General features: G+C 41.1%; 1 long non-coding RNA gene across 3 annotated transcripts in view; it reads right to left on the reverse strand.

The window, feature by feature from the left end:
• Window positions 1-24005, reverse strand: part of LOC133260601 (uncharacterized) — a 122632-nt gene that overhangs the window by 92963 nt on the left and 5664 nt on the right. The gene's annotated exons all lie outside the window — the stretch shown is intronic.

The raw sequence follows: 24005 nt of genomic DNA on the forward strand, positions 1-24005 counted from the left end.
ATGAGATGGTTGGATGGTATCACTGACTTGATGGACATGAGCAAGCTCTGGGAGTTGGTGGTGGACAGGGAAGCCTGGCGTGCTGCAGTCCATGGGGTCACAAAGAGTCAGACATGACTGAGCGACTGAACTGACTTGACTATGCTGTTTGTGGAAATGAATATAGCCATAGCCAGTATGGAAAACAGCAGAGAGGTTCCTCAAAAACTTAAAAATAGAACTCCCATAGAATATAACCCAGAAATTCTACTTATAAATCCAAAAACTAAAACAGGATATCAATGAGATATCTACCCTCTCATGTCCACTGCAGCATTATTCACAATAGCCAACGTATGGAAACAGCCTGAGTGTCCATCAGCAGATGAATGGATTAGGGAGATGTGATAGTACAGTTCAGTTCAGTCACTCAGTCATGTCCAACTCTTTGCCACCCCATGAATCACAGCACGCCAGGCCTCCCTGTCTATCACCAACTCCCGGAGTTCACTCAAACTCACGTCCATTGAGTCGGTGATGCCATCCAGCCATCTCATCTTCTGTCGTCCCCTTTCCCTCCTGCCCCCAATCCCTCCCAGCATCAGAGTCTTTTCCAATGAGTCAACTCTTCACATGAGGTGGCTAAAGTACTGGAATTTCAGTTTCAGTATCATTCCTTCCAAAGAAATCCCAGGGCTGATCTCCTTCAGAATGGACTGGTTGGATCTCCTTGTAGTCCAAGGGACTCTCGGGAGTCTTCTCCAACACCACAGTTCAAAAGCATCAATTCTTCGGCACTCAGCTTTCTTCACAGTCCAACTCTCACATTCATACATGATCACAGGAAAAACCATAGCCTTGATTAGACGGACCCTGGTTGGCAAAGTAATGTCTCTGCTTTTCAATATGCTATCTAGGTTGGTCATAACTTTCCTTTCAAGGAGTAAGCGTCTTTTAATTTCATGGCTGCAGTCACTATCTGAAGTGATTTTGGAGCCCAGAAAAGTAAAGTCTGACACTGTTTCCATTGTTTCCCCATCTATTTCCCATGAAGTGATGGGACCGGATGCCATGATCTTCGTTTTCTGAATGTTGAGCTTTAAGCCAACTTTTTCACTCTCCACTTTCACTTTCATCAAGAGGCTTTTGAGTTCCTCTTCACTTTCTGCCATAAGGGTGGTGTCATCTGCATATCTGAGGTTATTGATATTTCTCCCGGCAATCTTGATTCCAGCTTGTGTTTCTTCCAGCCCAGCGTTTCTCATGATGTACTCTGCATAGAAGTTAAATAAGCAGGGTAACAATATACAGCCTTGATTTACTCCTTTTCCTATTTGGAACCAGTCTGTTGTTCCATGTCCAGTTCTAACTGTTGCTACCTGACCTGCATATAGGTTTCTCAAGAGGCAGGTCAGGTGGTCTGGTATTCCCATCTCTTGAAGAATTTTCCACAGTTTATTGTGATCCACACAGTCAAAGGCTTTGGCATAATCAATAAAGCAGAAATAGATGTTTTTCTGGAACTCTCTTGCTTTTTCCATGATCCTGCAGATGTTGGCAATTTGATCTCTGGTTCCTCTGCCTTTTCTAAAACCAGCGTGAACATCAGGAAGTTCATGGTTCACATATTGCTGAAGCCTGGCTTGGAGAATTTTGAGCATTACTTTACTAGCGTGTGAGATGAGTGCAATTGTGGGGTAGTTTGAGCATTCTCTGGTATTGCCTTTCTTTGGGATTGGAATGAAAACTGACGTTTTCCAGTCCTGTGGCCACTGCTGAGTTTTCCAAATTTGCTGGCATATTGAGTGCAGCACTTTCACAGCATCATCTTCCAGGATCTGAAATAGCTCCACTGGAATTCCATCACCTCCACTAGCTTTGTTCGTAGTGATGCTTTCTAAGGCCCACTTGACTTCACATTCCAGAATGTCTGGCTCTAGGTGAGTGATCACACCATCGTGATTATCTGGGTCGTGAAGATCTTTTTTGTACAGTTCTTCTGTGTATTCTTGCCATCTCGTCTTAATATTTTCTGCTTCTGTTAGGTCCATACCATTTCTGTCCTTTATCGAGCCCATCTTTGCATGAAATGTTCCCTTGGTTTCTCTAATTTTCTTGAAGAGATCTCTAGTCTTTTCCATTCTGTTGTTTTCCTCTATTTCTTTGCATTGATCACTGAGGAAGGCTTTCTTATATCTTCTTGCTATTCTTTGGAACTCTGCATTCAGATGTTTATATCTTTCCTTTTCTCCTTTGCTTTTTGCTTCTCTTCTTTTCACAGCTATTTGTAAGGCCTCCCCAGACAGCCATTTTGCTTTTTTGCATTTCTTTTCCATGGGGATGGTCTTGATCCCTGTCTCCTGTACAATGTCACAAACCTCAGTCCATAATTCATCAGGCACTCTACCTATCAGATCTCGTCCCTTAAATCTATTTCTCACTTTCACTGTATAATCATAAGGGATTTGATATAGGTCATACCTGAATGGTCTAGTGGTTTTCCTTACTTTCTTCAATTTAAGTCTGGATTTGGCAATAAGGAGTCCATGGTCTGAGCCACAGTCAGCTCCTGGTCTTGTTTTTGGTGACTCACAGTCACCTAGGGTGCTTATTAAAAAAATCATACTTTCTTGCCACAAAAAAAAAAAAAAAGGCTTTTACTTGGTTGGTTTGAGTGGGGCCAGGAATCTGCATGCTAAGCAGGTGATGGTCCAGCTAAGCTGATGCTGCTGGTCCATGAACCCCACTGGAGAAACACACATTGGTCCCATTGGAGTTAAGTCAGAACAGGAGTTATTCTGCTATAATGGTGATGCTCAAGCTTAATGAAGTGTGAATGAAGAAAAGAGTGGCCCAGCTCTTGTTATGATCCTGTCCTGTGACTTCATGGGGAAAGGCCTGAAAATACTCAGAAAATTAGCACTAAAGGGCAGTTAATCTTGAGCAAATACTGAGTATGTAAGCTAGGAAAGTGTTAAGTCCCTTAGATCTTGGCTTAATTCTAGAAAGTCCTTAGAGATGATTTAATGAAAGACCAGGGGCATGAAACCAAGGCTACTGGACCCTGATCATAACTGTCAAGGCTCTAGTGTGAGCAACATAAATCTATTTGGCCTACATTTAGTAGTTTATGCTATTAATACAGTCATTTATTCATTCAGTTAGCCAACTGTGCCTACTTTAGAATGAAGCTTCAAAAAGACTTTTTCTACCAGAGTACACTTAATTTAAATAGGGCAACCAGCTTTTATAAAGGCTCAACACTATATATACCAGCGTCAAGAAAGACTGGTGCTTCCTTATGTCACTGATTTAAGAGACATTTATTGAATACCTCTTTGTCTCTGGCATATATCTGTTTTTTCACTTCTTTTTTAACTGGAGGATAATTACTTTACAACGTTGTGTTGGTTTATGCTGTACAACAAAGTGAATCAACTATATGTATACATATATCCCCTCTCACTTAAACCTCTCTCCCCACCCCCATCCCACTCTCTAGATCATCACAGACCTCAAGCTGAATTCTCTGTGCTATACAACATCTTCTCACTCAATAGTATTTTACACATGAAAGTGAAATTGAAAGCCACCCAGTTGTGTCCGAATCTTTGAGACCCCATGGGCTATACATACAGTCCATGGAATTCTCCAGGCCAGGATACTGGAGTAGCCATTATCCTTCTCCGGGGGATCTTCGCAACCCAGGGATCGAACCCAGGTCTCCCACATCGCAGGCAGATTCTTTACCAGCTAAACCACCAGGGAAGCCCAAGAAAACTACTGGAGTGGGTAGCCTATCCCTTCTCCAGTGGATCTTGCTGACCCAGGAGTTGAACCAGGGTCTCATGCATTGCGGGAGGATTCTTTACCAACTGAGCTACCAGGAAAGTCCATTTTACACATGACAGTGTACATATCTCAATGCTACTCAGTCTTCAAATATTGCTTTCTCTGTCAAGCCTTTCTGAAAGCCTTCAGGTTGAATGAATCTTTAAAATTTATAAATTTACTTTCTTATTTATAGGTATACCTTGACTCGTGCCCCCTGAAAAAAATTCAGATATTACATATTATATAATCAAAGAATCTTATGGCTGAGAGGAATTTTACTATAACACTAGTCTCAATGTAATAAAATTTACTCATTATGTGTCTGTTCCCCCAGACAGATCACAAACTTTAGAAAAGGTGGCTATATCTCAATCACTGAATCCTAGCACATAAGGTACTGAGTAAATGAATACATGTACATACATAGGAGCAACTCCACATGAATGCTGTACAAGGTCACAAACCTCCCTCCATAGTTCTTCAGGTATAGTTCTTCAGGCACTCTATCAGATCTAATCCCTTAAATATATTTGTTACTTCCCTTGTAAGGGATTTGATTTCGGTAATATCTGAATGGTCTAGTGGTTTTCCCTACTTTCTTCAATTTAAGTCTGAATTTGGCAATAAGGAGTTCATGATCTGAGCCACAATCAGCTCCTGGTCTTATTTCTGCTGACTGTATAGAGCTTCTACATCTTTGCCTGCAAAGAACATAATCAGTCTGATTTTGGTATCGACCACCTGGTGATGTCCATGTGTAGAGTCTTCTCTCATGTTGTTGGAAGAGGGTGTTTGCTATGACCAGTGTGTTTTCTTGGCAAAACTCTATTAGCCTTTGCCCTGCTTCATTCCATATTCCAAGGCCAAATTTGCCTGTTACTCCAGGTATCTCTTGACTTCCTACTTTTGCATTCCAGTCCCCTATAATGAAATGGACATCTTTTTTGGGTGTTAGTTCTAAAAGGTCTTATAGGTCTTCATAGAACCGTTTAACTTCAGCTTCTTCAGCATTACTGGTCAGGGCATAGACTTGGATTACTGTGACATTGAATGGTTTTCCTTGGAAATGAACAGAGATCATTCTGTTGTTTTTGAGATTGCATCCAAGCACTGCATTTTGGACTCTTGTTGACTATGATGGTTACTCCATTTCTTCTAAGGGATTCTTGCCCACATTGGTAAATATAATGGTCATCTACATTAAATTCACCCATTCCAGTCCATTTTAGTTTGCTGATTCCTAAAATGTCAATGTTCACTCTTACCATCCCCTTTTACCACTTTCAATTTGCCTTGATTCATGGACCTAACTCGAGGTTCCTATGCAATACTGCTCTTTAAAGCACTAGACTTTACTTACATCACCAGCAATATCCACAACTGGGTGTTGGTTTTCCTTTGGCTCTGCCTCTTTATTCTTTCTGGAGTTCTGACCTGGGGAGTTCATCTTTCAGTGTCCTATTTTTTTGCATTTTCATACTGTTCATGGTGTTCTCAAGGCAAGAATACTGAAGTGGTTTGCCATTCCCTTCTCCAGTGGACCACTTTTTGCCAGAACTCTTCACCATGACCTGTCCATCTTGGGTGGCCCTACATGGCATGGCTCATAGTTTCATTGAGTTAGACAAGGCTGTGGTCCATGTGATCAGATTGGTTAGTTTTCTGTGATTGTGGTTTTCAGTCTGGCTGCCCTCTGATGGAGAAGGATAGGAGGCTTATGAATCTTCCTGATGGGAGAGACTGACTGAGAGGGAAACTGGGTCTTGTTCTGTTGGGCGGGGCCATGCTCAGTAAATCTTTAATCCAATTTTCTGTTGAAGGGCAGGGCTGTGTTCCCTCCAGTGTTATTTGACCTGAGGCCAAACTATGGTGGAGGTAATGAAGATAATGGCGACCTCCTTCAAAATGTCCCATGCATGCACTGCTACATTCAGTGCCCCCAACCCTGCAGCAGGCCACTGCTGACCCCTACCTCTGCCAGAGACTCCTGGACACTCACAGGCAAGTCTGGGTCAGTCTCTTGTGGGGTCACTGCTCTTTTCTCCTGGGTCCTGATACACACAAGGTTCTGCTTGTGCCCTCCAAGAGTCTGTTTCCCCAGTCCCGTGTAAGTTCTGGTGGCTCTATGGTGGGGTTAACGGTGACGTCCTCCAAGAGGACTTATGCCATACCCAGGTCTACTGCACCCAGAGCCCCTGCCCCAGAAGCAGTCCACTGCTGGCCCATACCACCTCAGGAGACACCCAAACACAGTTCTGTCTCAGTTTCTGTGGCGTCTCTGGGTCTCCGGCACAAGGTATGTTTGAGCCCTCTGAGTATCTCTGGTGGGTAGGGGGTTTGATTCTAAATGCAGTTTCACCCCTTCTGCCATCTTGCTGGGGCTTCTCCTTTACCCTTAGAAGTGGGATAGCTGGTTAAACATTATGCTGGGTGTGTCTGTGAGAGTATTTCTGGATGAAATCAACAATTGAATTAGATTAAGTAAAGCAGATTGCCCACCCCAACTTGGAGAAGGGAACGAGGATGAGATGGTGAAGGACAGGGAAGCCTGGCATGCTGCAGTCCATGTGGTTACAAAGACGGGGACATGAGTTAGCGACTGAATGACAACAACGTGGAGTGAGGGAGAAATCATGTTGACTATTTTCTAGCTGAGATACAGGCCACCTCCTGCCTTCAACTGAAACTATACCACTGGTTTTCCTTGACTCCAGCTTGCAGATGGCAGGTCAAGGGACTTCTCAGACTCCATAATTATGTGAACCAATTCCTTATAAATAATTTTTTCTTCTTTCTCTAATCACCTATTGGTTTCTCTGGAGAACTCTAGTATACTCATTTTCTTTATCTGCAGAACAGGGAAAATAAAAGCCATATATTTCAGAACTGTGCTAAATAGTGCATATGTTCTTGTTGTTTTTCAGTCACAAATCACTTTAGTATTCTTGCAGTGAGAACCCCATGGACAGTATGAAAAGGCATAGAGATATAAAGCTGGAAGATGAGCTGCCCAGGTCTGTAGGTGTCCAGTATGCTACTTAGGAAGAACAGAGAAATAGCTCCAGAAAGAATAAAGAGGCTGAGCCAAAGCAGAAATAAGTTCCAGCTGTGGATGTGTCTGGTGGTGAAAGTAAACTCCAATAAATACTGTATTTGATTTAATCCTTTAACCTCAATAAGATATAGGTACTATTGATATGATTATCCCCTGCATACTCAAAAGTTCTTGCTTCCTCATGGCACTGATGTCCCTTGGGGTAATATTCCCCCACCCAGCAAAGAACCAATTTTTTTGCATCTCAGTCAAATTTCAAGGGGAGAGAATCTAATGGGTCCAAATTAATGACTGGTCCTTGTTGGGCAAAATTCTCAGAAAAGTTTATTCTATCAATTGACCTACAGATTGGTTTGTTTGATCATATTTCCATCCTTGGCCTATTCAGCTTTGTTCAGGGAAAACTGGGGGAGGGAGAGGCAGGAGGAACCTTAAGTTAACACAGTATCAATTTGTATTTAAGAACCACCTGTGGAGTGGTAGAGGCAAGACTCCCTGGGATTACAAAGAGGCTACAGACCTGGCATGCTTGCTGAGGTTGGACCTGTATTGAGTTTCTTTAGAGACTAGGGCAGAAAAGGAACCTTATAGTAGGGTGTCCTCTTTCAGTTCAGTTCAATTGCTCAGTTGTGTCCAACTCTTTGCGACCCCATGAACCACAGCACGCCAGGCATCCCTGTCCATCACCAACTCCCGGAGTTCACTCAGACTCACGTCCATAGAGTCAGTGATGCCATCCAGTCATCTCATCCTCTGTCGTCCCCTTCTCCTCCTCCCTCAATCTTTCCCAGCATCAGGGTCTTTTCAAATGAATCAGCTCTTCCCATCAGATGGCCAAAATATTGGAGTTTCAGCTTCAGCATCAGTCCTTCCAATGAACATCCAGGACTGATCTCCTTTAGGATGGACTGGTTGGATCTCCTTGCAGTCCAAGGGACTCTCAAGAGTCTTCTCCAACACCACAGTTCAAAAGCATCTATTCATTGGCACTCAGCTTTCTTCATAGTCCAACTCTCACATCCATACATGACCTGCTATCACTTGTTTACTGCTGAATTTCAAGCCTTAGATCTGTGCCTGGCAACTGCCAAGCATCCAGATAATATATATTAAATAAGTAAATACATCCAACAACTCAAGGTCTTCCTAAGAGAGGCAGCTCCAGAGATCAATAGCCAAGAACCAGTCTTTCTATGGCTGTATGATCAAGAGAGAAACTCACACCTTGAAAAACATGTCAGCAGATGCTTTTGTCATTTGCAGATTTTCAGATCTTTCCTTTAGGCATGCATGCGTGCATGCTAAGTCACTTCAGTGGTATCTGACTCTTTGTGATGCTGTGGACCATAGCCCGCCAGGCTCCCCTCTCCATGGGATTCTCCTGGCATGAATGTTGGAGTGGGTTGCCAGGCCCTCCTCAAGGGGAATCTTTCTGATCCAGGGACTGAACCCATGTCTCTTATGTCTTCTAACTGGCAAGCAAATTCTTTACCACTAATGCCACCTGGGAAGCCCAAGAAGATGGTCATACCCAGCTGGGTACTGAGGGTACAATTTTATTTTTGTATGTGTGCTCAGTTGCGTTCAACTCTTTGACCCTATGGATTGTAGCCAGCGAGGCTTCTCTTTCCATGACATTTTCCAGGCAAGAATACTGGAGTGGGTTGCCATTTCCTCCTCCAGGGTTTCTTCCAGACCCAGGGATCAGACCTGTGTCTCCTGTAGCTCCTGTGGCTCCTATGCTGGCAGGCAGACAATGAGGTTTTACCACTGAGCCACCAGGGAAGCACTTCTCTAGGAATGGAATAACAAAATCATGGAGATTATTGATGAGGGGACCTCTAGAGGAGGTTGAAGCTCCTCTAGGGGCCAAAAGAAGTATTCTCTGGAGAAGGAAATGGCAACCCACTCCAGTAATCCTGCCTGGGAAATCCCATGGACAGAGGAGCCTGGTGAGCTACAGTCCATAGGGTTGCAAAAGAGTCAGACACAACTTAGTAACTAAACAAACAGCTTCCACTGCTGCCATTCCCTGGACCCGGAATGCCTTTCTCTCTCTCTCTGTTGACTCTGTACGTAACTCCTCTGCGCAGAGTTGGCTGTTCCTGACCTTTGCTGCCTGCATTGCTCATTGCACCCCTGGCTGACATCAATATCTGTGTATGTGCACATGCGTGCAGCTGTGTACATATGCAGACAGCAAGGAAAAAGATTTTACTGTGCTGTCAGCTGAGCTGGGGTACTTTCCCACCTGCAGAATAAAATGATTAGGTCCTACAAATGAACACATCTATGAAACAGAAACAGGCTCACAGACAGAGAATAGACTTGGGGTTGCCAAGGGAGAGGAGAGCTTGGGAGGGAAGGATGAGAGTTTGGGGTTAGCAGATACAAACTATTATATGGAAAATGGATAAGCAACAAGGGACCTACTTATGCACAGCACAAAGAACTATATTCAATATCATGTGATAAACCATAATGGAAAAGTATATGCATATATATATGAGTCACTTTGCTATGGTCATGTATGGATGTGAGAGTTGGACTATAAAGAAAGCTGAGCACCAAAGAATTGATGCTTTTGAACTGTGGTGTTGGAGAAGACTCTTGAGAGTCCCTTGGACTGCAAGGAGATCCAACCAGTCCATCCTAAGGGAGATCAGTCCTGGGTGTTCATTGGTAGGACTGATTTTGAAGCTGAAATTTCAATACTTTGGCCATCTGATGTGAAAAGCTGACTCAATGGAAAACACCCTGATGCTGGGAAAGATTGAGGGCAGGAGGAGAAGGAGATGACAGAGGATGAGATGGTTGGATGGCATCGCTGACTCAATGGACATGGGTTTGGCTGGACTCTAGAAGTTGGTGATGGACAGAGAAGCCTGGCATGCTGCAGTTCATGGGGTCGCAGAGTCGGACACGACTGAGCGACTGAACTGAACACTTTGCTGTACACCAGAAATTAACACAATATTGTAAATCAGCCATATTTCAATGAAAAATTTTTTTAAATATTCTCAAAAAGGCACCACTGACAGTGCAAGCAAATTTCTTGACGAAAAAAAAGCTAATGTTTTTTTTTTTTTTTCTTCCAATTTTATTTTATTTTTAAACTTTACATAATTGTATTAGTTTTGCCAAATATCAAAATGAATCCGCCACAGGTATACATGTGTTCCCCATCCCGAACCCTCCTCCCTCCTCCCTCCCCATACCATCCCTCTGGGCCGTCCCAGTGCACCAGCCCCAAGCAACTAGCATCATGCATCGAACCTGGACTGGCAACTCGTTTCCTACATGATATTTTACATGTTTCATTGCCATTCTCCCACATCTTCCCACCCTCTCCCTCTCCCACAGAGTCCATAAGACTGTTCTATACATGTTTTAAAACATAGCAACATCACCATAACAACAGAGTAGCAGGTTTAACAACGCTCCTTTAACAGCCATCCAGCAAAATAAAGTATCTTTTATACACCAGGTTCTGTGTAAAGTACAGGGTATTTGGATGAAGTTGCGAATGGGGAAATATGTAGAAAAAGGAACCCTTGTACACTGTTGGTGGGAATGCAAACTGGTAAAGCATTATGGAAAACAGTACAGATGGTCATGGAAAATTAAAAACACAATTACCCCATGATATGGCAATCCCACTTTGGGATATAGATCCAGAGGAAATGAAATCAGTACCTCAAAGTGATACCTGAACTCCCATGTTCACTGCAGCATTATTCACAATAGCCAAGATATGGAACAACCGAAGCATTCATTGACAGATGAGTGGGAAAAGAAAATATGATATGTATATAACATAGAAATATCATTCATCATTCAGCCTCCAAAAAAACAAAAAAGAAATTCTGTTATTTGTGACAACAGAAATGAACCTCGAGGACGTTATGCTAAGGAAAATAAGTCCCACACTTACAGACAAGTACTATCTAGTACCACTTACATACAGAATCTAAAACAGTCAAATTCAGGACTTCACTGGCAGTCCAGGGGTTAAGAATCCCCTGCCAGTGCAGGGGACATGGGTTTCATCCATGGTCTGGGAAGATCCCACACGCCTCGGAGCAGGAAAGCCAATGCACCACAACTACTGAGCCCGAGCTCTGGAGCCCATAGGCTGCAACTACTGAGCCCCTGCACCTAGAGCCGTGCTCCGCAAGAGAAGCCACCACAATGAGGAATCCGTGCACTGCAACTAGAGTGTGCTCTCCACTTGCTGCAACTAGAGAAAAACCTGTGTGCAATGAAGACTCAGCACAGCCAAAAAATAAAAACAAATAAATAAAAAATTTTAAAAATAGTCAAATTCATAGAAGCAGAGAGGGGGAGAGGAAAATGAAGAGGTTATTAGTCACAGGGTACAAAGTTTCAGTTATATGGGGTAAATAAATTGTTGTTGTTCAATTGCTCAGTCGTGTCTGAATCTTTGTGACCCTATGGACTGCAGCACACCAGGCTTCCCTTTCCTTCACTATTTCCCATAGTTTGTTCAAACTCACGTGCATGGAGTCCATAATGCCATCCAACCGTCTCATCCTCTGTCGCCCCCTTCTTCTTTTACTCTCAATCTTTCCCAGCATCAGGGTCTTTTCCAATGAATCAGCTCTTCACATCAGGTGGCCAGTACTGGCCTCAGCATCGGTCCTTCCAATGCATATTCACAGTGGATTTCCTTTAGGACTGATTAATGTACAGCATGGTGATATTATCAACTCAATAGTACTGTAGTGTATACTTGAAATTTCCAAAACAGGTAGATCTTAGTTGTCACATACAAAAACTGTTAACTACATAAGGTAATGGCTATGTTAATAAGCTTGATTGTGGTGATTATCTCAAGAGCATAGGATACAAAAACATTACACTGCAGACAGGGTGACAGCATTGGGGCAGCATAAGACATTCCTCCTTTAGTCGCCCCTTTCCAACAAGGAATTGGACATCCATCCATGAACCACAGAGCCTAGAACAGAGCTATGAGATCCAGCGACATTTGCTCAGGGAACCAGGAGGGGTCTCACCAGCTATGCTATGCTAAGTCGCTTCAGTCCCGTCAGACTCTTGGCAGCCCTATGGATCACGGCCCACCAGGCTCCTCTATCCATGGGATTCTTCAGGCAAGAATACTGGAGTGGGTTCCTGTATCTGGTAACAAGCAGCCAGACCTCATTACAGGGTGGAGCAGCTGAGCAGCAAACCTGTCTCAACCCCTGACTTGCAGTCAGGAAAAAGCCTGGAGAGGGCTGAACAGGGCAGAAACCCACAGTCAAGAGAGACATTTTATTAACATAAATAGAAATGTATCATATTTAAATTATTAATAACATCATTCAAGATGTTCCTATTCTTTTTTCTGCACTTGATAGAATATTCTCAGAGAAATATTAATATGTCTCAGAGAAATGTTAAATTTTTAATATAATAAAAATATTATATATTTTTTCTCTTTCCCCTTATATTTCTTCTGATATTTGGTTTATGTATCTCTGTTTCTTTGTTGTTAGGTATCTAATGGTTTATGATGTCTTATCTTCTTTGTGAATTGTACCTTTTATCATTAAAAATATTCATTTTTGTTTCATTTAAAAATAAATAAATAAATTTAGTTTTAAAAAAGGCAGACATATTAGTCCAGCATACCTGAGGAAAGATTCCAGTACCTCATCTGAGGGAAAAAAGTGTTTGAATGTAGCCAAGACAGTAAGAACCTGACCAGCACCAGTCTCCCCACCCCAAACACCATGTGGGTGGGGGTTACCTATCAGAAAGAAGTGAACCCCCTGCAGGAAGAGAAGAGAGTGGTGAGTGAGAATGCAGCTATCCCAGGGGTGCAAGACGCAGCTAAAGAAACCTGTTTCTCTCCAGCGGCATCAAGAGGACTGAGGTGGGACCTCCATGTCTCTGAGGAGACAGATCAGCAAAGCGACAAGTAAGACTGTCAAGGGGCATTAAAGCAAACACAGTCAGCAGGAAGCCCACCCACAAGCCTCTGGGAATCTCACAGCCAGAGAGCTCCCTACCAAGTCCTCTGTCCATGGGGATTCTCCGGGCAAGAATACTGGAGTGGGTTGCCATGCCCTCCTCCAGGGGATCTTCCCCACCCAGGAATCGAACACATATTTCTTATGTCTGCTGCATTGGCAGATTTTTTTTTTTTTTTTTACCACTAGTGCCACCCAGGAAGCCACCAAGTCCACAGGCACCCCCAACACCTAGAGTGCTAAACCCACACCCCCCTACCTCCCTCCACTCTGCAGCTGGCTCCCCGCATGCTTCCAAGAGGAAGCTCTGCAGATGGTGAATGTGGTTAGAAAACAGGCAAGGGGTTTTTGGCAAGGGGGAAATTATAGCTTGAGCTTTTAGAAAACAAGAGAGGTTTCCAGGAGCCGGCATAGTGAGTTGTTAAGAACCAGAGAAGAAATAAGAGTTTAAGAATTCCGCCACAAGAGGGAGCAAGATGAATAGAACAGGTGTACCCACACAAAGGCAGAGAAAACCCCAGAAAATACTAGCACCAGGGAACTGAATATCTATCTGAAGGTAACTAGCACAGATTTAAGGACACGTCTGCTTCTTCAAATGCAAAAGCAGCAATGCGCAACTATAAGGAACATAAAGTTTCAAACAAATATGTTATCACCAAAAGATAAATATAATCCTCTAATAACAGAGCTCAACACACAAAATTTTGTAGTGTGATTGATAAAGAATTCAAAATAGCTGTTCTGAAGAAACTCAATGAGCTACCCAAAGAAAAATATAACCCAACTCAGAAAGACAATTCAGTGAAATTACACACACATATGTGCAAAAACACAGGTTCAAAATGGCAGATGGTTTTTTTTTTTTTTTTTAACCACTAGTGCCACCCAGGAAGCCACCAAGTCCACAGGCACCCCCAACACCTAGAGTGCTAAACCCACCCCCCCTACCTCCCTCCACTCTGCAGCTGGCTCCCTGCACGCTTCCAAGAGGAAGCTCTGCAGATGGTGAATGTGCTTAGAAAACAGGCAAGAGGTTGTGGGCAAGGGGGAAATTATAGCTTGAGCTTTTAGAAAACAAGAGAGGTTTCCAGGAGCCAGAATAATGAGAAGAACTATGAAAAAAAAGAACCAAACAGAAATTCTAGAGCTGAACAAGTTAATAAATGAAATAGAAAATGCAATAGAGAACATCTGCAGTGGAGCAGAGCACCCGGAAGACAGAACAAGTGAGGTAGAGGACAGGAATTTTGAAATAACCCAGTTACAGGAAATAAAGAATAACCCAGTTATAGGGAATAAAGAAAAAGAATGGAAAAAAAAAAAAGAGAAGAAGGCATTCATGATCTATGGGACACCACTGAAGAACAAATATTAGAATAATCAGAGTCCAGGGACTTCCCTCGTGGTGCAGTGGATAAGAATCTGCCTGCCAATGCGGGGGACATGGGTTCAATCCCTAGGCCAGGAAGATTCTACATGCTGCAGAGCAACTAAGCCCACGCGTCACTACTACTGAACCCATGTGCTGCAACTGTTGAAGCTCATGCCTCTAGAGACTGCGTTTCACAACAAGAGAAGCCATCACGATGAGAAACCCACACCCCGCAACTAGAGAGTAGCCCCTCCTCTCTACAACTAGGGAAAAGCCCATGCAGCAGCAAAGACCACAGCGCAGACAAAAATAAATAGGATAATCAAGGTCCAGATGGAGAAGAGAGGAAGAAGGGGACAGATTTAAAGAAACAGCAGCAAAGAACTTCCCACACCTGGGGAGAGAACTAGACATCCAGGAGAGAGTGGAATGATACATTCTTAATGTTCTAAGAAAAAAACTGCCAGCCAAGAATACTCTATCTGGCAAAGTTATCCTTCATATATGGAGAAGTATAAACTTTCCTAGGCAAACAAAAGCTGAGGGAGTTAATCACCACCAGACCTGTAAGAAATGTTGAAAGGAGCTCAAGTTGAAATGAAATGACATCAGATCAGATCAGATCAGTCGCTCAGTCATGTCCGACTCTTTGCAACCCCATGAATCGAAGCACGCCAGGCCTCCCTGTCCATCACCAACTCCCGGAGTTCACTCAGACTCACATCCCTCGAGTCAGTGATGCCATCCAGTCATCTCATCCTCTGTCGTCCCCTTCTCCTCTTGCCCCCAATCCCTCCCAGCATCAGAGTCTTTTCCAATGAGTCAACTCTTCACATGAGGTGGCCAAAGTACTGGAGTTTCAGTTTTAGCATCATTCCTTCCAAAGAAATCCCAGGGCTGATCTCCTTCAGAATGGACTGGTTGGATCTCCTTGCAGTCCAAGGGACTCTCAAGAGTCTTCTCCAACACCACAGTTCAAAAGCATCAATTCTTCGGCACTCAGCCTTCTTCACAGTCCAACTCTCACATCCATACATGACCACAGGAAAAACCATAGCCTTGACTAGACGAACCTTTGTTGGCAAAGTAATGTCTCTGCTTTTGAATATGCTATCTAGGTTGGTCATAACTTTCCTTCCAAGGAGTAAGCATAAAAACATACAAAAGTATACAATACACTGGCAAAGGAAAATATAAAGTCAAACTTAGAAAACTAATTCTGTAATTGCATGGGATATTAACCACTTAGCTACAGTATAAAAATCAAAGGAAAAGAATACTAAAAATAATTATAGCTACTTTAATTACAACTAATACCAATATTGAGATATAATTATAATACCAAAATTGACATAAAAAAATAAAATGAAGAAGTAAAAGTTTGAAACTTCTGTAAACAAAGTTAAGTTGCTATCAGCTTAAAATAGACTTTTATCTATGAGATGTCTTATGTAAGCCTCATAGTAACCACATGGAATAATCCTAGAGTTGATGCACAAAAGATAAAAGAGGAAATAGCACATTGCCATGGAATATCACCAGTTAACAAAGGTATTCAGCTTTGTAAGTGGAGGTTTCCATTAATCAAACCTAAATTGTGAATGCTTTCATTAAACTCCACACACACATTGCAGATCTAATCTTCGTTATAATTTCTTTGCATTTTCCAAAAAGTTTCCAAGAATCAGACTATTATTTCCAGTGTTCAATTTCTAACATATAGCTCAGCACAAATGATAAAGCTTTTCAAAGAAATAAAAGATCGAGAAAAAGAAAAAAAGCCAAAGCTATGTAGAAACTAGAGAGGGGAGAATGGAAATACAAAACAACCAGAAAACCACCAGAGGCGTTAGCAAGTCCTTACATGTCAATAACAACTTCAAACAGAAATAGGCTGACTTTACCAATCAAAAAGCACCGACTGGGTGGATGGATTTTTTTAAAACTCAACTGTATGCTTCATGAGGTTTCCCAGGTGGCTTAGTGATAAAGAATATGCCTGCCAATGCAGGAGACGCGGGTTTGATCCCTGGATCAGGAAGATCCCCTGGAGGAGGAAATGGCAACCCACTTCAGTATTCTTGCTGGGATAATCCCATGGACAGAGAAACCTGCCAGGCTACAATCCATGGCATCACAAAGAGTTGGACATGACTGAGCATGCACATATATGTTTCACACAAGAGATTCACTTCAGCTCACAGAGTCTCAGAGTAAAGGGATGTACAAATAGATTTCATGCAAGTGGAAACCAAAAGAAAGCAGGGGTAGCTGTATTTAAATCAGACAACATAGACTATAAGCCAAAAAATAGAAGAGACAGAGAAGGTCAATACATAATGATAAAGGAGCCAATTAATCAAGAAGATCGAGCAATTATAGACACCCAACATTGAAGCACCAAAATAGATTTAAGCAAACACTAACAGATCTCAGGGGAAAAATAGACAGTAATAGTGGGGAACTTCAATACCTCACTCTCAACAATGAACAGATCATGCTGACAGAAAGCAAACAAGGAAATGTTGAATTTGAACCATACATTAGACTAAATGGGCCAACCAGACATTTATGGAAATTCCGTCTCATGGAAGCAGAATATGCATTATTCTCTAGTGCACACGGAAAAAGCCCCAGGATATGATATAAAGGGCCATAAAACAAGTCATAGCAAAGTTAAGACTGAAATCATACCAAGTACCTTTTCTGACCACAACAGTATAAAAATAGAAATAAGTAACAAGAGGAAACCTGAAAAAATCTACAAAAATGTGGAAATTAAACACTATACTGTTGAACAACCCATGAGTCAAAAAGAAATCAAAGGAAAATAAAAAACTGTCTCAAAACAAAAGTGGAAACAGAATATCCCAAAACTTACAGGATGCTGCAAAAATGTTCTGGACGTTTATAGCAGTAAATGTATATATTAAGAAAATCAGAATTTTAAACAATCTAACTTTACACCATAACCCAGAAAAAAAAAAAAGTCCAAAGGAAGCCAAAGGAAGAAAACAGTATCTGAGCAGAAATAAATGAAATAGAATCCAGAAGACAATTTTTTTTAAAAATCAACAAAAACAGCTGGGATTTAAAAAAAAAAAATGGACAAAACTTTACCTACTCTAAGATTCAAAATCAGAAACAAAAGAGGAGACATTACAACTGATACTACACAAATACAAAGGATCATAATGAACTACTGTGGATAACTAAAGGCCTAGTGAAATGAAAAAATTTCTAGAAACAAACAATTTACAAAGACTAAATCATGTAACCTTACAATAACTAGTAAGGAGACTAAATCTGTGATCAAAATCTCCCAATACAGAAAACCCCATGACCAGAGGGTTTCTTGTGAATTAATGACAATCATTCACAATCTCTTTCAAAACAAACAAACAAAAGAGAAGGGAGCACTCCAAACTCATTTTAGGTCAGCACTATCAAAGTGAGATAATGACATCACAGGAAAAGAAAACTATAGGCTAAAATCTCTGATGAATATACTATCAAAGAAAAATTAATCAGTCAACCTTGAAAGATATGAAAAAATATTTTAGTCAAATTGAGGATTATAATGCAGGAACAGCCTCTCAGAAAGTTCTGAGAACTCTTCTGTCCATTAAAAGTCCAAGCACAGTCAGGCATGTTTCTTCAGACAGTGGGCTGCACATTAAATGCTACTGACAGTTTCCGCAAGTACAAAGTGGTGGGTCATGTGACCCCTTAGGAGATGAAAAAGGACTTATCTTTTAAGGAGTTGCCTTGGTGATGCTAAGAAAATGTTGCTCTTTATGGTTGAGCAGTTATTTCTGCTGATGTGGAAGTTTGGTTGATACATGATGCAGATACCCAATGCACAATGAAAGGGAGAGAGGAGACCAATGGGCAGAGAAATTTTATGTTTAAATTCTTCTTGCCATAAAATATAAATTTTATTTCACAATAGATACAATAATTCTCAACAAAATATTATCAAACTGAATCCAACACCACATTAAAAAGATTATACATCATGACCAAGTAGGATTTACCCATGGCATGAAAATGAGTCAACATACACAAATAAAAAATGTGACACACACATTAATAGAATGGAAGATGAAAACTAAATGAATATCTCAAAATATGTATAAAATGCATTTGACAAAATACAACATCCTTTTATGATTAAAAACACTCAACAAATTAAACACATAAGGCACATACCACAGCATCATAAAGGCACATATGACAAGCCCACAGATCACATTACACTTAACAGTGAAAGGTTGAAAATCTTTAAGATCCGAAAGACAGCAAAGGTGCCCACTCTCACCACTCTTATTCAACATAGCACTTGAAGTCATACCTAGAACAATTAGACAAAATAAAGACATAAAAGGCATCCAAATCAGAAAGAAAGAAATACTATTGTTATTTGCAGGTGGTATAATCTTATATACAAAACCCCTAAAAACCCAACCCAAAAAACCGTTGGAAATTAATAAATTCGGTAAATTTGCAGGATATAAACTCAACATTCAGAAATCAGTTGCTAAACACTAATATTGAAACATCTGAAAAAGGAAATAAAACTTTCCATTCACAACTGCATGGAAAACAATAAAATCCTTAGGAATAACTTTAATCAAAGAAGTGAAAGTTTTGTACAATGGAAATGAAGCTGGTTTTTTGGGGGGGGCGGGTGCTGCTCTGGGTCTTCGTTGCTGTGCAGCTAGAGGGTTTTCTCTAGCTGCAGTGAGCAGGGACTACTCTTCAATGCAGTGTGCGGGCTCCTCATTGCAGTGACTTCTTTTGTTGCAGAGCATGGGCTCTAATAGTTGCGGCTTGAGGGCTGGAGTTGCTCTGCTCATGTGGGATCTTCCTGGACCAGGAATCAAACCTGTGTCCCCTGCACTGGCAGGTGCATTCTTAACCACTGGACTACCAGGGAAGTCCAGAAACTAAGATTTTTATTAAAGAAACAGAAGATACAAATAACCAATGATCAGAATCAGAGGAATGAATACTGTTCAAATGTCCATACAACCCAAAGCCATCTACAGAATCAGTGCAACCTGTGTCAAAATTCCAATAGCATGTTTCACAGATACACAAAAAACAATCCTAAAATATATATGGAAACACAGAAGACCCCAAATAGCCAATTCAATCATGAAGGAAAAAAACAAGGACTTCCCTGATGGTCCAGTGGATAAGAATCCACCTACCAGTGCAAGGGGTACATGTCTGATCCCCTGGTGCAGGAAGATTCCACACATCATGGAGCAACTGAGCCTGTGAGCCAAAACCACTGAACCCATTCACTGTAGCTACTGAAGGCCGTGTGCCTGGAGCCTGTGCTTCGCAACAAGAAAAGCCTCAGTGAGAAGCCAGGCACTGCAACCAGGGGGTAATCCCCACTTACCACAACTAGAGAAAGCCCATGCACAGCAACGAAGACCCAGCGTTTTTCAATTTCAATTAATTGAAAAATAAAGCTGGAGGCTCACATTTCCTGATTTCAAACTATATTGTGATGCTAAGCTACAGTAATAAAAAAAAGCACAACACTGGATAATAAACAGACACACAGATTAATGTAACAGAGTCAAGAACACAGAAATAAACCCCTTTACACTCAACTAACATTTGACAAGGAAGCTAAGAGTGGGGAAAGGATAATCTCTTCAATGTTGAAAAAACTGGATAAGCACATGCAGAAAAGTGAAATCTGACCCCCAACTCACAAAATTAACTCAAAATGGATTAAAGACACAAAGACCTGGTACTGTAAAGCATGTGGAAGAAAACATAGGAAAGGAGCTCCTTGACATTGGTCTTGGCAGTGATCTTTTTAAGATATAACATGAAAGCAAAAGCAACAAAAGCATAAATTAGTAAATGTATATATCAAACTAAAAAACTTCTGCACAGTAGGACAAACCACCAAAAAATGAAAAAGCAATGCACAAAATGGAAGAAAATATTTGCAGATCATATCACAGCAGAGGTTAAGATCCAAAATATGTAAATAATTCATACAACTTAGCAAAAATAATCTGACTTTAAAATTGGCAAAGGAAACAGTTTCCCAAAGACAATATCCAAAGGGCCATGAGGTATATAAAAACATGCTCAACATCACTAATCATCAAAGAAATGCAAATCAAAACCACAATGAGACATCACTTCACACCTGTTAGAATGGCTATCATCACAAAGACAAAAGATAAGGATCGTGTTGAGCAAGGGTGTGGAGAAAAGAGAACCCTTGTGTACCATTGATGAAAATGCAAATTGGTTCAGTCACAGTGAAAACATCATGGAGGTTCCTCAAAAAATTAAAATTAGAACTACCATATGATCCAGAAATTTCACTTATGAATATATACTCAAAGAAAATGAGAACAGGGTATCAAACAGTTATCTGCAACCCCATGTTCAGTGCAGCATTATTCATAATTGCCGAAATACACAAACAAACTAAGCATAAGTCAACAGATGAATGGTTGAGGGAGAGAAGCAGCACATATTATTCTATATACAGACGTACACACACAGTTGACTTTTAAACAATGTGAGGGTTTAGAGGCATTGATGCACTACCTCCCCGGTCAAAAATCCATGTATAACTTTACAGTCATCCCTCCACAGCCACAATTCTGCATCTACAAATTCAACCAATTACAGATTGTGTAGTACTGTAGTATAATTTATTGAAGAAAATCCTTGTATCAGTGGGCCCATGTAGTGCAATCCATCTTTTCCAAGGGTCAGCTATGCACAGAATATTATTCAGCCGCAAGAAAGAGGAAGTTCCATTTGCGACAACATGGACAGACCCTGAAAACATTATGCTAAGGGAAATAAATCAGACAGAGTAGACAAATACAATATGATATCACTTATATGTGGAACTTAAAAAAACCAAATTAATACAGGCAGAGAATAGAATGGTATTACCAGGGGTTGGAGATGTGGGAACTGGGAGATGTTGGTCAACAGATACAAACTTCCAGTTAGAAGGTAAGTTCTAGAGAGCTAATGCAGAGCATTGTGATTATAGATAATAATAATGCATTATATAACTAAAATTTCCCATATTACATAATCATTTCTAATATTAAGACTACACTAGAGGTCCTTCGGGGACGGCAATGGCAACCCACTCCAGTACTCTTGCCTGGAAAATCCCATGGACGGAGGAGCCTGGTAGGCTGCAGTCCATGGGGTTGCTGAGTCAGACACGACTGAGCAACTTCACTTTCACTTTTCACTTTCATGCACTGGAGGAGGAAATGGCAACCCACTCCAGTGTTCTTGCCTGGAGAATCCCAGGGATGGTGGGGCCTGGTGGGTTGCCATCTATGGGGTCTCACAGAGTCGGACACGAGTGAAGTGACTTAGCAGCAGCAGCAGCATCAGAGGTCCTTATTTTGGGATTTTTAAAAAATACCTACATGTTTAAAATTCTTTGCAATAGAGTTTCTAAAAAGGACTGGGAAGAAAATGAATTTAAGCTTCTTTTCTAGAATGCAATCCTACAGAAAAGCAAATGCATTCATCATTATACTGCACCCCCCAAATTATACACGTCCTGCAAGGACGTATATAATTTTACCAAGGGACTGAAGCCAAATGAAGGAAATAAGAATGAACAGCAGTGAGTGAAAGTTCTAAATTTCAATGGTGAGTATGATCTTCACATGATTATAATAATACAAGACTCAATTGATCATACTGAGGGTTGATAGTAAGTTATACTATATTTTTATACAAACTTAGATGAGAATTAAAGAATTAAATAATCCAAGTGACAATTTAATAAATTCTAATGTACAGATATCAGTGCACAGAGGTGATTTCTTCTATGCTCCATCTCAAAACTGCAGATTCTGGAAGCCACCAAGTATTGAACACTTACCTGAGAGTAAAACCCAAAGAAAGAAAAGCATAAGTGAAAGATGGAATCAGAGAGTGGTCTGAATAAAATCAAGTACCTGGAGCCAGATGAGACAAGCTAAACATACCCCTGAACTTTTCAGTTGTGTGACCCGATAAACTGTCTTTTAAACGGAAGTCTTCTGTTACTTGTAACCATAAGTATCCTGCCTAGTGTAACTTCCATTTTTCACCAATTCTAAGTCTGTGGATTAGGAGAAGGGGGTGGCAGGGTATAAGATGGTTAGATAGCATCACCAACTCAATGGACATGAAGTTGAACAAACTCCGGGAGATAGTGGAGGACAGGGAAGCCTGGAGAGCTGCAGTCCATGGGGTCCCAAGGAGTCGGACATGACTTAACAACTGAACAACAAAGTCTGTGGACAGTTCCTCTTCCAGGACCATCACCCTACACCTAATTTATTCCTTTTTGACTGAAATACACAATATGACTAAGATAATGGTATACTCCAAAAGCACATGGCTTCATTTCCTATCCCCCAAGGGAATAGAATGTATTTATACCGTCATGAGATTTCATAAGACTGAGATTCATTCAGGTTGTCCTAACTCAGTCACTGAAATTCTTTTAATCATTCAGATTAAAAACTTCAGAATGGGAGAAAATAATAGCAAATGAAGCAACTGACAAACAACTAATCTCAAAAATATACAAGCAACTCCTGCAGCTCAATTCCAGAAAAATAAACGACCCAATCAAAAAATGGGCCAAAGAACTAAACAGACATTTCTCCAAAGAAGACATACAGATGGCTAACAAACACATGAAAAGATGCTCAACATCACTCATTATCAGAGACATGTAAATCAAAACCACAATGAGGTACCATTTCACGCCAGTCAGAATGGCTGTGATCCAAAAGTCTACAAGCAATAAATGCTGGAGAGGGTGTGGAGAAAAGGGAACCCTCTTACACTGTTGGTGGGAATGCAAACTAGTACAGCCACTATGGAGAACAGTGTGGAGATCAGATGAATGGATAAGAAAGTTGTGGTACATATACACAATGGAGTATTACTCAGCCATTAAAAAGAATACATTTGAATCAGTTCTAATGAGGTGGATGAAACTGGAGCCTATTATAGAGTGAAGTAAGCCTGAAAGAAAAACACCAATACAGTATACTAATGCATATATATAGAATTTAGAAAGATGGTAACAATAACCATGTATATGAGACAACAAAAGAGACACTGATGTATAGAACAGTCTTTTGGACTCTGTGGGAGAGGGAGAGGGTGGGATGATTTGGGAGAATGGCATTGAAACGTGTATAATATCATATATGAAACGAGTCGCCAGTCCAGGTTCGATGCACGATACTGGATGCTTGGGGCTGGTGCACTGGGACGACCCAGAGGGATGGTATGGGGAGGGAGGAGGGAGGAGGGTTCAGGATGGGGAACACATGTATACCTGTGGTGGATTCATGTTGATGTATGGCAAAACCAATACAATATTGTAAAATAATTAACCTCCAATTAAAATAAATAAATTTATATAAAAAAAAACGACTTGATGGAGAGAACCCTGCTTCCCAAGATAAAGTAAAAATATCCTGAAAGTAGATTTTAAAGTCTCTGTGTTACTTCTAGTCATTGTTTTGCTACCCATGGTTAGGTGGTCTGTAAACATTGTTGTTATAAGAGTTAACGAGAGAGTCCTGGCTGGAACTGTCAGCTTATTGATTTGTTTGGATGAGATCTTTCATGATATGAATATCTGGAAAAGAGACAAGGTTCAGGGACTGAGTTCCGGGACACTCCAGCCTTTATGATTGTCAGCTACAAATTGGCACTTGCTGTGGGT

The sequence above is a fragment of the Bos javanicus genome, chromosome 14, assembly GCF_032452875.1.
Source record: "Bos javanicus breed banteng chromosome 14, ARS-OSU_banteng_1.0, whole genome shotgun sequence".
NCBI classification, from domain to species: Eukaryota; Metazoa; Chordata; class Mammalia; order Artiodactyla; family Bovidae; genus Bos; species Bos javanicus.